The 15,665-nt window shown below is 45.2% G+C and overlaps 1 protein-coding gene and 1 non-coding gene across 9 annotated transcripts in view; both read right to left on the reverse strand.

The window, feature by feature from the left end:
• Nucleotides 1-15,665, reverse strand: part of SH3BP2 (SH3 domain binding protein 2) — a 404,675-nt gene that overhangs the window by 65,263 nt on the left and 323,747 nt on the right. The window lies entirely within an intron of this gene.
• On the reverse strand, nucleotides 13,232-13,600 carry LOC147725491 (small Cajal body-specific RNA 2). Its single transcript, XR_015309853.1, has one exon.

The following is a 15,665-nucleotide window of genomic DNA, read 5'->3' on the forward strand; positions in this document are numbered from 1 at the left end:
ATATGACTCACCATTTGCTCCTCAACCACGCTGGAGGGAGCCGGGGGGGTCCCCATACACACAGGCCTGAGAGCAGCAGCGGCTTGCCACCAACCGTGCACTAGATTACACCGTACCAGAACATAAAACCTCTTTCTGTCATTGTAAAAATAACCACGGAGGTTTAACCTTTGGGACTAGTAGGCACAGTTATGTATTTACTTTTTGGCCATAATGTTCTCAATCCAAAATCACCCCCTCTCTTATTCGTCATGCCTGGGTGTTTCCGGCTGGTGGAGTTCTACCTTAATTAAAAATGATATTTTACCAAAACGGTATTTATTAAAGCAGGCGTTAAAGTGTGTGCCTGGCTAACAGGAGTGCTGTACACAGAAAGGTCTGGTTTTGGCATGGCTTCATGTGACCAGGTCCTGCCGGGTTCACAGACCCCATAGTAATTGTTTTTCAAATGAACTTTGAAGCATATGCCTATCCAGCTTAATTTTCTCGGCCTTAGCCCTACAGGCGAAAACACTGAGGGATTTCTTAACAATTACTTTTCCTTAGATTATTTTATGCAGCATTAGACTCTTGTTTAGTGTATACTGTGAATTGAGTCACCTCCAGGGCTCTGAGTGAGTTCGGGTTGTGAGTGCTTGTTTATGAAAGGTAATGATTGAAATCTCTGTAGCTCAGGCTGAAGGTGAACAGGAGTGTGCAGAAGGAGAGAATAAAATGGCAGTGCTAAAGAGGAAATACATGCTTGATATGCAGAGGAGATCAGAAATATGGGGGGGGAGGGCGCAAGAGTCTAAAAGGGTAATGGAATGCAGGGGAAAGTGGTGTAAAGAGGAGAACAGGCGTGATCGAGCTACTCTAAATGCCGCTACCCCTTAGCAGTGTTTAATTTAGTCTCACAGTTTCAGAATACAAGCACTTTCAATTTGAATTATTCACCACAAAATCATTGTTGTTACTGCAAAGAAGTACTGGCAAAGCCAATAGATCTGGCTTGTTTTAGGCGTGGGTCTATCGTTGTGTTATATATCTGTATGCAGAAACAGAACACTCACAAGAGGCACCCAAATACTGGTCAGGTGGAATACTGTGTGAAGCAGAGAATTACTTTACATGTTTTAAGCCCCAACCAAAATTTCATATCGCCATGCCTGATGGAAATGATTCTCAGTCACGCTTCCTTGGCCATGCCCCTTCGAGACGCCCTCACTTTTTTCATCCCACGTAAAGAACTAGGTTTGGGTTTGTTTGAACCAGATCACAAAAACTCAGAAGGGATGGGGAGGAGTGGGAACGTGTTTCTGGGCAATACTACTCACAGCAAAGGGTCGAGCTGCTGTTTACATATCACACTACAATACTCAAGCCAAACGGTGAACATTAAGGGAGGCCAGGTGAGTTGAAAAGAATCGCCCAGACCTCAGGGGTTAAAGGTCAGGCCATCCCCTAAAAGTAAATGAGCCTTAATTACATTTTGTCACGTGGTAGATTTATAATATGCAGGGAACAAAACGAGTTACTTACCTGTAACTTCAGTTATCCAGTATTGGTATCTTTCATAGATTCACATGCTTAGAATCATCCCCGCCGACGAGGTGGGAGTCTCGCGGTACAATAAAATATATACATTATAGTAATAATAACATTACACCATAGGCTATAGGAGATAGCAAAGTCACTACACTAGCCTGTCTTAGTCCTTTTGCAAAAAGAACCAAACTTGGAAGCCAGCCAATCAGGCATCAGCCCCTCCTAGAACCTTCACCACCGAGAGGCAAACCCTCAGATTTTCGTAGCACAAGTGACAATAAGTTTGCCATAATGATAAGGTAAGCCTCTCCGGGGAGGAGGGTGGGTCGCATGTGAATCTATGAAAGATACCAATACTGGATAACTGTAGTTACAGGTAAGTAATTAATTTTCTTATCCAGTATTGGGGTATCTTTCATAGATGCACATGCTTAGAATCAGAGTAGCTAGTAGTAAATAATACTTATAGACATAGTGGATGGTGGGTATCATAGGAAACTCAAAAGATACCATGTCAAACCATTGCAAAAAACATATATATATATATATATATACACACACACAAACCTATACTGTGAGTAAGAGTACATCATACATATACACAACATAATTATATACAATAAAGACTTTGCATAATATCAGAAACAATATAAATCTTGGTCATCAGGCTTACCTTATCTAAAGTGGTTTCTTAGTACAGCTTGTCCAACTGCTGACTCAGCTTCTGTTACCAGATCCAGGCAATAATGCTGAGGTTGCAGCTCAGCAAATCTTGTCCAGAGACACACCAGCAAACAATGCTTTAGATGAGGACGTAGCCCTGGTAGAATGAGCTTTAGGCTTGCTTGACAATGGATGACCTGCCTTGCAATGGCAGAACTGAATGGCGGATGCAATCCACTTCGAGATAGTAGCTTTTGTTACAGCTGAGCCTGGCTTGGGTCCACCATACGAGAGAAATAACTGATCAGATTATCTGATGGACACAGTCCGAGATATGTAGAATTTCAAGCATCTTTTGACATCCAAGGTATGCAATGACTTCTCCGCTGCCGAAGTCGGATTAGGAAAGAATGTCCGCAAAATTACCGGCTCATTGAGATGAAATGAAGTAGGAACTTTAGGTATAAATGTGGGATTAGTCCGCAGGAGGACACAATCATTAGCAAATTTCAAATATGATTGCCTTATAGTAAACGCCTGTATTTCACTCACTCGTTGGGAAGATGTGAGTGCCAACAGTAGAGCCGTCTTCCATGAGAGATACTTGATATCCGCTTTATGAATGGGTTCAAAAGGATGTTTCATCAGTGGTTGTAAAACCAAATTCAGTCTCCATTCCGGAGGAGGAGCTCTAATAGGTGGGAAAGTTCTGAAAAGTCCCTTCAGGAACTACTTAGTGAGGCGATTGGAGCAGAGTGATGCCATCCCAGAAGATCTTCTGTAAGTAGAAATAGCAGCTAAATGCAATTTAACCGATGCGAACGTTTGACTCGACTTTGAAAGCGACAAAAGATAAGGCAAAATCTTTTCGGGAGGACATTCCATCAGATGCAAGCTGTTGTTAGAACACCAGTAACAGAATCTCTTCCATTTTAAGGCATAGGTCTGTAATGTAGAAGGGGCTCTTGCTTTATTTAGAATGTCCCTGCATTCTTGAGATAGATTTCAGAGATGTACACTTGTGAGTCCAGGAACCAAGCATGGAGTTGTAGTTGAGCTGGGCAAGGATGAAGAATCTGACACTTGCTCATTCTTAATAGATCTGGCAGCATCGGAAGGTGGAATGGTTTGCGCTTGGAGACCAGGAGAAGCTCTGTGAACTAGTGCTGACGTGGCCATTTTGGTGCAATCAGAATCATGCAGCATGGTTCCTTCTTCATTTTGTGCAGAATGTTCGGGATCAGAGGAACAGTAGGCAAAGATTCCCGTCCATCTCATCAGGAAAGCGTTCCCCCATGAACCTCCCTGCGGCTCCCAACTTACGTAGAACAGGCACTTCAGATTGTCTTTGGAGGCAAAGAGATCCAGATTTGGTTTGCCCCACTTTTGAAAGACATGGTCTCGTATTGTTTGATCCAGCTCCCATTCGTGACACGATTTCTTTGTCCTGCTGAGGGAATCTGCCCAGGTATTTTGGACCCCTGGAAGATATTCCACTTTGATAGTGATATTGTGCTGGAGAAGCCACTTCCAGATGTTTTGAGCTTCCTGGGACAGAATTTGAGACCTTGTACCACCCTACTTGTTTAGGTAATGCATGAAGGTGGTGTTGTCGGTCCTAATGAGAACTGTAGATCCTCGGAGACGCCTGAGGCACTAGCAGAATTGCTGATGACAGAATCCCCATAAAATAATTTTATCACCGAAGCGAACTTTCTTTTTAGGAGGTTCGATGCTAGAGAGAGAAGACGAGATATTCTGTCTGTGGATAAGAATGTCTTGAATAGTGTCCAACTTTGCTCCCAGAAACTGTATCACTTGAGAAGGATAGAGGTTTGAGTTTTGAGCATTTAATGAGAGGCCCAGCGAATGAAACGTTTGCAGGCATTTGGTTGTTGCAAGAGAAGCCTGGCGAAGGGAAGGAGCCTTTATTAGCCAGTTGTCCAGATATGGGAATAGTTGGATTCCTTGCAACCTGAGATGAACTGCAACTGGAGCTAGAAATTTGGTAAAGACTCTTGGAGCTGAGTGCAGGCCAAATGGAAGGACTTTGAATTGGAAATGTGCACCTGCCATAGTGAATCTCAAAAACGTTGGATGTTTGGGGTGAATTGGGATATGAAAGTACGCATCCTGGAGATCCAAGGTTGTCATGAAATCCGCATGGTCCAGAAGCTGAAGAATTTTTTGAAGTGTTACCATGCGAAAAGATTTCTTTTGTAAGTATTTGTTTAGCATTCGCAGGTCTAAGATCGGCCTCCAATCCCCAGGCTTTTTCGTTATCATGAAAAAACGAGAATAGAATCCCTTTCCTGCTTGAGAGTGAGGGTCTTTCTATCGCCCCTTTTAACAACATTGATTTTACTTCTTTCCTGAGTAGAGCAAGATGCAGTGAATTTTTCTTTAGAGGTGGATGAAGGGGAGGAAATTTGGTGAACTCCAAAGTGTGTCCGAATTTTATAATGTCCAATACCCATTTGTCTTTGGCTATTTTTCTCCAATTGTTGAAATGTTGGTAAATAATAGGAGTCTTGAATGTTTGAGGCAAGCCTAAATCAGGTGCAATAGGAATGTCACTGCCTTCTGGCAGAATCTTTGCCTTGAGGTTGACGCTTCTTGCTCTGTTGTCTATGGGCGGCATTGGAGGGTTTCTGTAGGTTTGCTGATGTTGCTGGTACGAATATCCGTATCGACCCTGATTCCCCTGCTGTTGGTATTTCTGGTAGCCTCCTCGAAAGGAGTAGGAACCTCTACCTCTTGCTCCCCGAAAAGGTGTCTTCCGATATTGCAAGGAACCCAATGATCTTGCGGTCTCAGTGTCCTTCTTTATCTCTTGTAGTGCATCGTCAATATGCTTACCGAACAAGAGAATGCCATCAAAAGGCATGTCCAGGATCTTCGTCTGGATCTCTGGGCGAAAACTCGTGGCTTTCAGCCAGCCCTGTCTTCTAAGAGTAGCCGCTCCTGCTAGTTGACGGAATCCAAGAGATGCAATATCCATTGAGATATCAATGATCTCGGAAGCGGCTCTTTCACCCTCCATGAGAATTTTCCTTGCCTCCATTCTCTTATCATCTGGCAGATCTTCTATATAGGGCGAGATATCTGACCACAGTTGACGGTCATATTTGCTGAGAATCGCTAAACAATTTGTAGCTCGAACAGTAGCACCCGCCATTGTGGTAAATCGTTTGCCTATATTGTCCAGACGCCTTCCATCCTAGTCAGGAGGAGCTGTTATTGGAGCCGAGGGGTTCCTTGATTTTCTTTGCGCTGCCTGAGAAATAACAGAGTCAGCTTTAGGGTGACCTGAAAGACAGGCTGGTACATCCTCCGGCGCTTTGTACTTTTTGTCAATCCTAGGGAGGATTGCCGGAACAGAGAATGGAGTTGTCATAATTTTTATTCCCCCTTTCCATATGTGATCAATTATGGGAATAGAGAGAGTAGATTTCATGATTTGGTCTTTAAAATCGTATAAGAAGCACTCTGTCTTCTGTACCGGCATGTTTAGATGAAACCTGGTAGAAGCTCTTTCCATAATGGCATGGAATCCTCTTATGTTCTCAGGAGGACAATCTGCAGCTGGAGGGATCGGCTGAGCTGGAGCCGGAATTAGATATTCATCCCATTCGTCTACGGTAGTGGGCGAATTTTGAATTTCTCCATCCTCAGGTACCGTGTCCCCATCATCATCCTGAAGTAGGCGTGAAGGCAACGTCTCCTGGGGCTCAGAAACTGGGGTTGCAGGAGTCACCGGTTGCATTTGTACAGGAGAAGGTTGTTGTGGAGGTGAATCTGGAGGAAAACGACTATTGTAGTCCTTCAGCATTGCCGTCAGATCTTGAAGCAAGGAAGCAGGCATTTGTACCACTGGCTCTTGATGGAAAACTTCTTGAGGCTCCCTTAGAGACTCACATGGCTCATAATATTCTTCTTCTTCATCGTCTTGATATTTTATCCTTAGTTGTGACGGATCATGTGCCTGTCCGTAGGGGTCATCATCATCTTCTGATTCCTCCAAGTAATGGCTTTGAGGCAAAGGAGAAATAAGCGAAACATTTAGAGCTCAAAATAGGCGTAAATTGTAAAGGTGAAGGTCTTTCTCGCTTCAAGGCGGCAGCAATATATGTTGATAGTGATTCATATTCTGCTGTAATGGCTGTAACAGGCGGCATCGCCGATACTGTGATCACAGTCGTTGTCGACGGAAAAGACAGTCGACGATGTGGTCCTCGAAGTCATTGTTGAAGTTGTCGTCGACGGTGGACTCGTCGTCGACGGTGGACTCGTCGACGGGGAGATCGTCGACGGTAGTATTGTCGACGGCAGGCTCGTCGACTATATCATCGTCGACGGTAGCGCCGTCAACGGTGGGCTCGTCGACGGAACATGAAGCGTAGTCGACGGGATACTCATCGACGGGATAACTGTCGAAGACGGTGGAGGCATCGTTGACGACAAAGCTGGCATCGACTTGTGAGTCGTCGAATGCGTATGGACACTCGTCGTCGATGCCGCGGACAGGGATCTTGTCGACTGTATACTTTTCTTCGACGATGAATATCCACTCACCTTCTGTGGTGATTTCTCGTCGACCAAGATGTTCTACTCATCGACGAAGGATCTTGAAGAGATTTTGAGGTTGTTTTCTGAGAAACCTTCACCTTATCTCTTGATTTTACCTCAGAAGAGACCTTCTCTATTTTTGAGGACGAAAAAAGCCACTTCAGAAGAGGATGATTTCAAGGTCTTACTTAGCTTCTCAGGAGGATCTCCAGATCTATCCCTCTTCTTGGTCACAGGGGTGGACTCTTGAGAACTGACACTTTCTTCTCCTTGAGAAACCACTTCAGATGATGCCTTCAACTTTTCCAACCAAACTAGCTGACGACCCTCTCTATCCTTCAAGTTCTTGGCAGGGAAGGTTCTACAAATCCTGCAGTCCTTGACCTTGTGTGCTGGGTAGAGACAATAGATACATTCCTTAGGTGGGTCCTCAAAGTGTGGTCTCTTCTTACCACATGAAGAACAGGCCAAAGTCAAGCTCTTCTTAGAATCAGACATTCTTTCTTCAAAGAAGTAAAGCTAGAGGAAAAAAAACTGAGCAGATCTCAGGGAGACTCCCTAACACACGAGGTGCTGTAGAAAATCTGAGGGTTTGCCTCTCTGTGGGGAAGATTCTAGGAGGGGCTGATGCCTGATTGGCTGGCATCCAAGTTTGGCTCTTTTTGCAAAAGGACTAAGATAAGCTAGTGTGGTGACTTTGCTATCTACTATAGCCTATGGTGTAATGTAATTATTACTATAATGTATATATTTTATTGTACCGCGAGACTCCCACCTCGTCGGTGGGGATGATTCTAAGTATGTGAATCTATGAAAGTTACCCCAATACTGGATAAATGCCGCATCTGTAATGTTATGCACCCCGTGATTCTGTTTTAACAAGGCCTCTCTGACTTCCTCTGCTAATACAGTGCTTAGCTGCTAGCACTGCAGGTGAATTCCCTGCTGCTTCTGCGATGTCATGCGATTTGCTACTTATACGGTATATTAAGGTTATTGAAACTGGGGGCTGTGAGGACTTCCGATTCAAAGACACTGCTTTCACCATCACGGCCCCTTCATGGCTGGGTCAGGCGCGGACTGCGCGTGCCAGTAAAGCACTGGTGGCGCGAGGGCCCGCTCTGTGAAAGGATCGCAAAGTGAAGAGCGCGCCACGCAAACCAACAAAGCGCTTCACTTCGTATGTTCGGAGTTCAGTCAGATCCACGGTGCTCCTTCCGAAGGGGCCCGCTGGGTGCGCTACCTACCATGCATGTTTATGAAGAGGAAGCCCCGCCCCGCATGCGTTCCTTCGTGTCTTATACTGTGCGCGCTGGGCCCTGGCCCCAGGATAGAGGGGGCGGGAGGTGTGCCTCACGAATCGCTGACACAGTTCGCAAACTTGACATTGTAATGAAGGAATTATCCGACGAGCCTCTCACTGTAAGGATCCTGTCCGGTCTGCTTCGTTTCTGCTTGAACTTGGTTTTTACGCCGTTGGTCTGAAAGAGACCAAATACCCTGCAGCACTCGTCAGACTGTTTCGTGGAGAACTTATGCGGCAGGAGGGGGAATTCAAGTTTATAAGACGCTTATGCTCAAAGATTTTACACCCGGTGCTGCCAGGCCTCCCCCTTTCCAGAGAAAATTGCCGGATATTTATCAACCTATTAAATTTCCGAAAAGCCTAAATTAAAAAGTTAAATACAGTTTTCGTTTTTCATTTTTCACACGGCCATTTTTGCCTTCTTATACTTTAATCATCGGTACAGATCGAAAACACATTTTAAAGTAGTTTATTTTGTTATTTAAGTTGTATGTACGGATAAGGGGAAAAATACACACGTTATGAGATTTTCCAAATTTTTGTGTCGCCTAGGACATTAAAATACGGACCATGCGGTAAAATACGGTTCTATGACGCTAAAACGCATGCCTTTTCCACACATGGTAAATATTAAAAACAAGTAAAACACAGATATTCATATGAAATTATTGGGGGGAGGTACTCAAGCTACCCTTTTTAAAATGTATTTCTCTTAAACTTTCTTTACCACTACCCACCCATAATTAATTATATTCATTTTTTGGGGGGAACCCCCCTAAACCCCACTCTTTTTTCATTTACTACTACCCATACCTAAATCCTAAATTTACCCTCATCTCCCTTTACAACTGTCTTCTCCTGAACCTTAAATTTAGCCGTACCCGTCACATGGCTTCAGCAAGTTCTGCTTAGTGCAGGGACCTGGGAAGCTTTGAATGAACACAAGTATTCTGAATTCGAGCAGTATGCTCCTGTGCATATTATGCAATGGTCTACAAGAACTTGTGACGCATTGATAGTTGCCAAGGTTTCAGACTGCTGTATGTGACATTTTCATAATTTAGTGTTTTTATAAGTGACATTTGCACTTCTGTGAGTGACACTTTCTCGCGAGCACAATCAAGCAATGAAGACAAGGAAAACATAGAATTATCAGAAATTACACCCATCTGAGCAACTAGAAACTCGAAGGCGTTAACTGCAGCAAAGGACCAGGAATGGAAACGCACTAACCTAGAACCCTTGTAACCTGAAGTGGCATTTGAGGAGCTCCGTGGAACTGACTGGTGATTGCTTGCCTATGGTGCAAATAGAGGAGGACTCCAAACAGCAGAAAGCCGGCATTTAAAGATGGCAGGTAAAAGGACACCCACCGAAAACCGATGGCTATAAAATCTGTCTACCTCTCAGCACCCCCCAGTCCCGCCCCTCCTAATTCAGAGGTTGGGTACATCGGTGTGTTGGATGCTGAATCTAGTTGCTCCACAGTCATAAAAGCCTTGCCGGAGGGATGTGGGCCGTCAGCTGCAACAATTTGGCATGGCATTGCATAAGAAGGAAAACCAAATCTGCTGTGGTTTTTTTCTGCATTGACGATGCAGAACATTGCCGGATATTTATCAACCTATTAAATTGGTTGGGCTGGGCATGGAAAAATTATCAATGGCTGCGGACTTTGGCACTGGGAGCCAGGTTCGAGTCTCAGCGAAGCCCGCTCAAAATCCTATGATTCTGGGCAAATCAGTTAATTTACACGGGCCCAGCAAAAAAATGAATGTGTCCTTGTAATGTAACTGTGGAGCAAGTAAAGCCCTCCAATAGGATTGGGTCGCGTTCGCTCGATATAACAAGCATTTGCAATGCAATAGGTCTCGCATTAGGAAAGTTTGAGCTATTGGTATTGTAAATTACACAGTTTTTATTTATGTGTTAGTTTTGAAAATAGACAACTTAATAGCTTTGTCATTTACAATGCTAATAGTTTTAACTTTCGCAAATGTGACACCTATAGCATTTGTAATGCAATATGTGTTGTATTTACGTGACTTAGATGTATTGATATTACAAATAACAATGGCTTTTAAATTTTTTATATTTAATACTTAAATAAAAGATATTGCCATTTATAATGGCAATAGCTTAAACTTTTGTAAATAATTTTTGGGAAGATTATGTTAATTGTATTTTATTGTGACGAAAATCCAAGAACAGAAGAGAAATATTAACATCTTTTTGTGACATTTGTAATAAAGCTTGAAACATTGAGAGAACATATTTGAACCAGTTGTTGAATCGTTGCACAGATTGATGCTGTGGTGGTGCTGAGTGATGTTGTGGTGGTGATGAGTGATGCTGTGGCGTTCAGTGATGCTATGGTAGCGCCTAGTGATGTTGTATTTCCCATGAGTGATGTTGTGGTGGTGCTGAGTGATGCTGTGGCGAAGCGATAGATAGATAGAGGGAGGGCGATAGATAGATAAAGGGAGGGCGATAGATAGATAGAGGGAGGGCAAAAGATCGATAGAGTGATGGCGATAGATAGAGTGAGTGAGTGCGATAGATGGAGTGTTTTTAAGTTGCATTGAGTAGTGTAAGTATGAGGTGTGTAATTATATGGCACTGAGTGGTATTATGTGGAGTGTATTTACGTTGCATTGAGAATAGTAATTATATGGCGTGTAATTATGTGGCATTGAGTGGTAATATGGGGAGTGTATGTTGTATTCAGTAGAGTAATTATGTGGCACTGAGTGGTATTTGGAGTGAATGTTGCATTGAGTGCAATGTAATTATGTGGTGTGTATTGTGTGGCACTCAGTGGTATTTGGAGTGTATGGTGCATGGAGTGCAGTGTAAATATGTGCTGTGTAATTATATGGCACTGAGTGGTATTTGGAGTGTATGTTGCATTCAGTGTAGTGTAATTATGTGCTGTGTAATTATGTGGCACTGAGTGGTATTTGGAGTGTATGTCGGATTGAGTGCAGTGTAATTATGCGGCGTGTAAATATGTGGCACTGAGTGGTATTTGGAGTGTATGTTGCATTGAGCGCAGTGTAATTATGTAGCATGTAATTATGTGGCACTGAGTGGTATTGTGTGGAGTGTGGGTTGCATTCAGTAGAGTGTATTTATGTGGTGTGTAATTATGCGGCACTGAGCTGTATTTGTAGTGTATGTTGCATTGAGTGCAGTGTAATTATGTGGCAGTGCAGTGTGTGTGAGGCAGCGCAGTGTGTGTGTGAGGCAGCGCAGTGTGTGTGTGAGGCAGCGCAGTGTGTGCGTGAAGCAGCGCAGTGTGTGCGTGAAGCAGCGCAGTGTGTGTGTGAGGCAGCGCAGTGTGTGCGTGAGGCAGCGCAGTGTGTGCGTGAGGCAGCACAGTGTGTGTGTGTGTGTGTGCCATAAATGTGTAGTTAGTGTGTTGGCAAAGGGTCATCTAGTTTGGCTTGGGCCTGTCTCTGGAGCGAATGAACAATATTCTAGTGGAGAAAGAGTACTGTGGCAGATCTGGTAGCCTGGTGTCACATGAGCCTTCTTTGCGCATCATTAGTCGTTTACTTTCATGAAAAGGAGGTGCTAAGAAATTTGAATCTGGGAAGTTTGGCAAAGAAGGTTAGATGGACTTGTGTGAACGAGGTCAACCATTGTACACAGAGTATGCGGGCCTTATCGGGAATTACAAATATAATTGGGAGTTGAGGAATAAGCACATGATCGGAGAAGACAAGAATTTTGATTTTGATCTGTCCAGTGTTTAATTGCTACAAGGCAATCCAAGAGTTTCTTTTGGAGGTGGGGGATACAGAGAAAAAGATCTGTGTGTCATCATTAAGGAATTAAAAAGAGAATGCACAAAATAACATGGTTCACGGTGCAAAATGAGAATAGGAGAGACTTAGGGGCCGATTCTTGGCAAATGGTAGGGAGGGAACTAGGGCAGTGATAAACAGCCAGGGGTGGTAAGATAAGATGAGGTTCTACTTTTCCAAACAGTAAATCAGATTTTAAAATTTTTCGAATTCTGCATCAAGTGCATGTACACCTGACCACTCTTCTTCCTCAGAAAAGCACCGGTAGACTTTCCTAGGACGATTTTAAATGTGTCTTTATCATTTTTGAAATAGGGTCTTCAGAACTGGTCACAGAATCCCACATTTAACCTCATATTTTCTCTTGTTCCTTGGGGTTCTGTGCTCTACCTGCGTTGCTTTGCACCTGATTGTATGAACTGAAGGTAACACCTACAAGCCAGTTTCACAGCTCTTTTGAATGGCACCTCATTAAATGAATTGCCTTTAAGGAGTGAGAATAACTGTTCCTACTTCGGATATTTGTCAGGGGCATGGGCCTGTACATGAAACTTTCATGTGGCATTGAATGGCCATCAGAGCTGTCACAGACATTTTGAACATGTGCAGCAAAGATGATTCTCCCTCACAAATGTATAGTATTTTTCTATGCAACGGTTGAGTGCATGCTGTTTTGATTTCAATTATTTCCAGTCTTGTTATCTTTAAATAAGAGCATCTGCATGCACCAGTAATGTACAGGTATATTCCTATCACGAAGACATTGAAAATCATTTTGCACTATTCATAAGCTTCTAAAACACAAACAGTGGATGACGTAAACAGAGTCTGGTGTATCTTTCTTTTAGCTTCTGCATACATTGCATCAGATCCCGGAGTACTTTCTGATATCTTCAAAACCTTTAAAAAAATGTTTCATTCAAAGATGTGATTTATGACCCAACATTGTACTCACACATCCTGCCCATAAGTCCGGCATTGCTTTGCTAGTCCGAAAGCACTGTGACCTGCGGCCTCTGCGGCACGGTAATTCACACATAATACCTGCTTTCTGGAGCATGGGATTTCCAACTTGTGGCACCCATTCCACTGAGGGAAAAGCTTAGCAGTGTCCAGTGAAATATAATCGCGGCACAGCGAAAAGCTCCGCTGTGTACAGCGGCACCTAAACATTACAAAACAAGTGTCGTCATGAAAAGTATGCCGAGATTACTTTCTCAACCGACAATGCCTACACAGACAACCTTCACCCTGCCACATTAAAGATCCTGTAACATCAAGTCCTCTCGAATGCTAACGTAACCATCAAACTCCCCAAAAGAAACATCTAGGAAGCAGGTCCGCTTTTCTTCGGAGCTCAGATCAGGATCGCTGAATACTCATGGGCGAGTTCGGTGCTCTGGGCCGAAGCCTCGCACCCCCAGCCTAGTATATCTGATCGAATCATTATGTCTGAGCCCCGGAGGACGGGATCCGCTGCCTGATTTGAAAGCCTCTGCGCACAGGGCCCAACAACGGGGCTAGCGACCGAGGAAGTCTTCTCATCCCAGCCCGAGGCCGGCAGCGGAGAACCCAGCCGGTCAAATAAGATTAATGTGTAATGAGTGCTGAGCGGGAGCTCAAACACACAGTTCTCCCACACACAGAATCACCTCTCATGCACAGCCACACACACTCACAAACCCATTCAACCATCTCACCGCTCAGCACACGGCCGCTCCAATTTCTCGCGGATTTATACACATAAAATACGCCCAGTGCATTCTGGGAATCATTTGCCGGGTCATCATTACCGAAACATAGAAGATGGACAACAAAACTAGGGCCCAATTGCACGAGATAAGGCAAAATATATGGCACCTAACACCCATTATTTGTCAAAGAAATTAAATCTATAGTGAAAAAATCTTTATTTTTGTCTTAAGAGTGATTATTATGGGAAAAAGGTGCAATGTTATGATGTTAATTATTCATATATACTAGACACATAAAGATAAGTGTTTTTGATATAATGGTTGACGGCTCAGATGTGCGCAATACGAACGTACGGTATCACGCTCTATTGATAGCTGAACAATTTTTCCTTTCAATCCGAGGGCTCGGTTTCATTTATAAAGATGGCGGCTGATCGTGCCAGGCCTCTGTCCGTTTTCACTGTTAGTATCTTTGAAATTATCCCTCACCTCTGCGATTGGCTAAAGCTCAGCAACCAATCAAATGATTTTTCGTCGGGCCAGGGAGGCCAATCGAGAAAAAAAGCATTTCAACTTTTCATAAACAAGAGGTCCGGCTTTTATATGGTAACACAGGTAGACAGAGGTTCATTTTGCATACGTTTGCACATTACATCCAGAGAGATATAGGTCAGCCTTTCAGCGCCGCCGTGCTGCCCGCGGCGACCCGGAAGCTCTTGGCCGGCCGGCCGCCCAATCCGCTCGCGGCCGACCGGAAGTCCCGCCTCCCGAGGTCCGCGAGCTGGCGGCGCATGGAGCGCCCTGCCGTCCGGGGTAGCCCGGGTCCCCAGGAGGGGGCCGGGGAGAAGGAGGAGTGTGGCGCCTGTTGCGGGGCTCCTCTGACCTGAGGGAGCCCCGATTTAGATGACGAGACGCGCCGTGAGGAGCCCCGCCGGAAGAGCGCAGTCGGTGAGTGGGGCCCAGGGCTGATGTGAAGTGCGTGCGTGCCTGTGTGTATGCCTGGGGGAGGGAGAAGGGAGGGAGGAGGAGGGAGGGGGAGGGAGGGAGAGGGGGAGGGAGGGAGGGAGGGAGAGGGGGAGGGAGGGAGGGGGGGAAGGAGGGAGTGAGAGGGTGGGAGGGAGGGGGAGGGAGGGAGGGAGGGGGAGGGAGGGAGGGAGGGGGAGGGGGGGAGGGAGGGGGAGGGAGGGGGAAGGAGGGAGGGAGGGAGGGGGGGAGTGTGTGCGCGCGTGTGCGCGCGAGGGAATGTGTGTGCGCATGCGTGACTGTGTGTGATTGAGAGAGAATGCCAGGTAGGGGATAGTGTGCCTGTATGTGTGCCTGTATGTGTGCCGTATGCCTGCGTGTGCATGCACGCGCCTGTGTGTGTGTGCGTGCGTGCGTGCGTGCATGCAGAGGGGTGGGGGCTGCCTGTGTCTGTGTGTGAGCAAGGGCTTTGCGCATGCGCAGCTATCAGACGCTCGCTCCCGAGGTGAAATCTGACCTCGTCAAAGCGCGCGTCTGGTAGCTGTCCACATTCCTAAATACGGGCCACAATAGGTCTGAAGCAGACACCTTCAATGCTCACGCATTGAGGGTAGGTCTGCTCGACCTAAAAACTGCAAAAGAAAGCATGCCCGGGGAGAAAAGTCCCAGTGTGTTTGGAACACTGGCTCTATAGCCTCAACTAAACAAAGCCCTGCGTGAAACCTCCTTTGCTCTGGGGTTCTAGTGAAAAAGCCAACTGAACCTCCACTGCGACTGCCGTGGCACAGTAGTTTAGGGAACACTGAAAAAAGTCAATGAAAGTACTCACGTTGTTTGATAGGTGAAGTCTACGTTGGGTACCTGGCTGCAGGGTCAGCGGTCCTTGAAACCCCAGTTGCTTGGCAACTCGGTAGCTAAAGTCTGAATGAGGCCGAAATTGCTTAATTATTTAGAAATAGTCAAGGCGGCTGCAATAATTTTGGCGGGGGATAAATTAACAACTGAGCTACAGGCACAGCAACAGCCTGGGTAGGTGCGAGGTGCCTGCAGCAGCGTTCTGAACGGCGCCATCATTCAATTTGCGGCACCACCAGCAAAACGGTCAGCACGGAGGTGCACCTTCCTCAAAACTCC

This window comes from Lissotriton vulgaris, chromosome 3_2 (genome assembly GCF_964263255.1).
Source record: "Lissotriton vulgaris chromosome 3_2, aLisVul1.2, whole genome shotgun sequence".
Classification (NCBI taxonomy): domain Eukaryota; kingdom Metazoa; phylum Chordata; class Amphibia; order Caudata; family Salamandridae; genus Lissotriton; species Lissotriton vulgaris.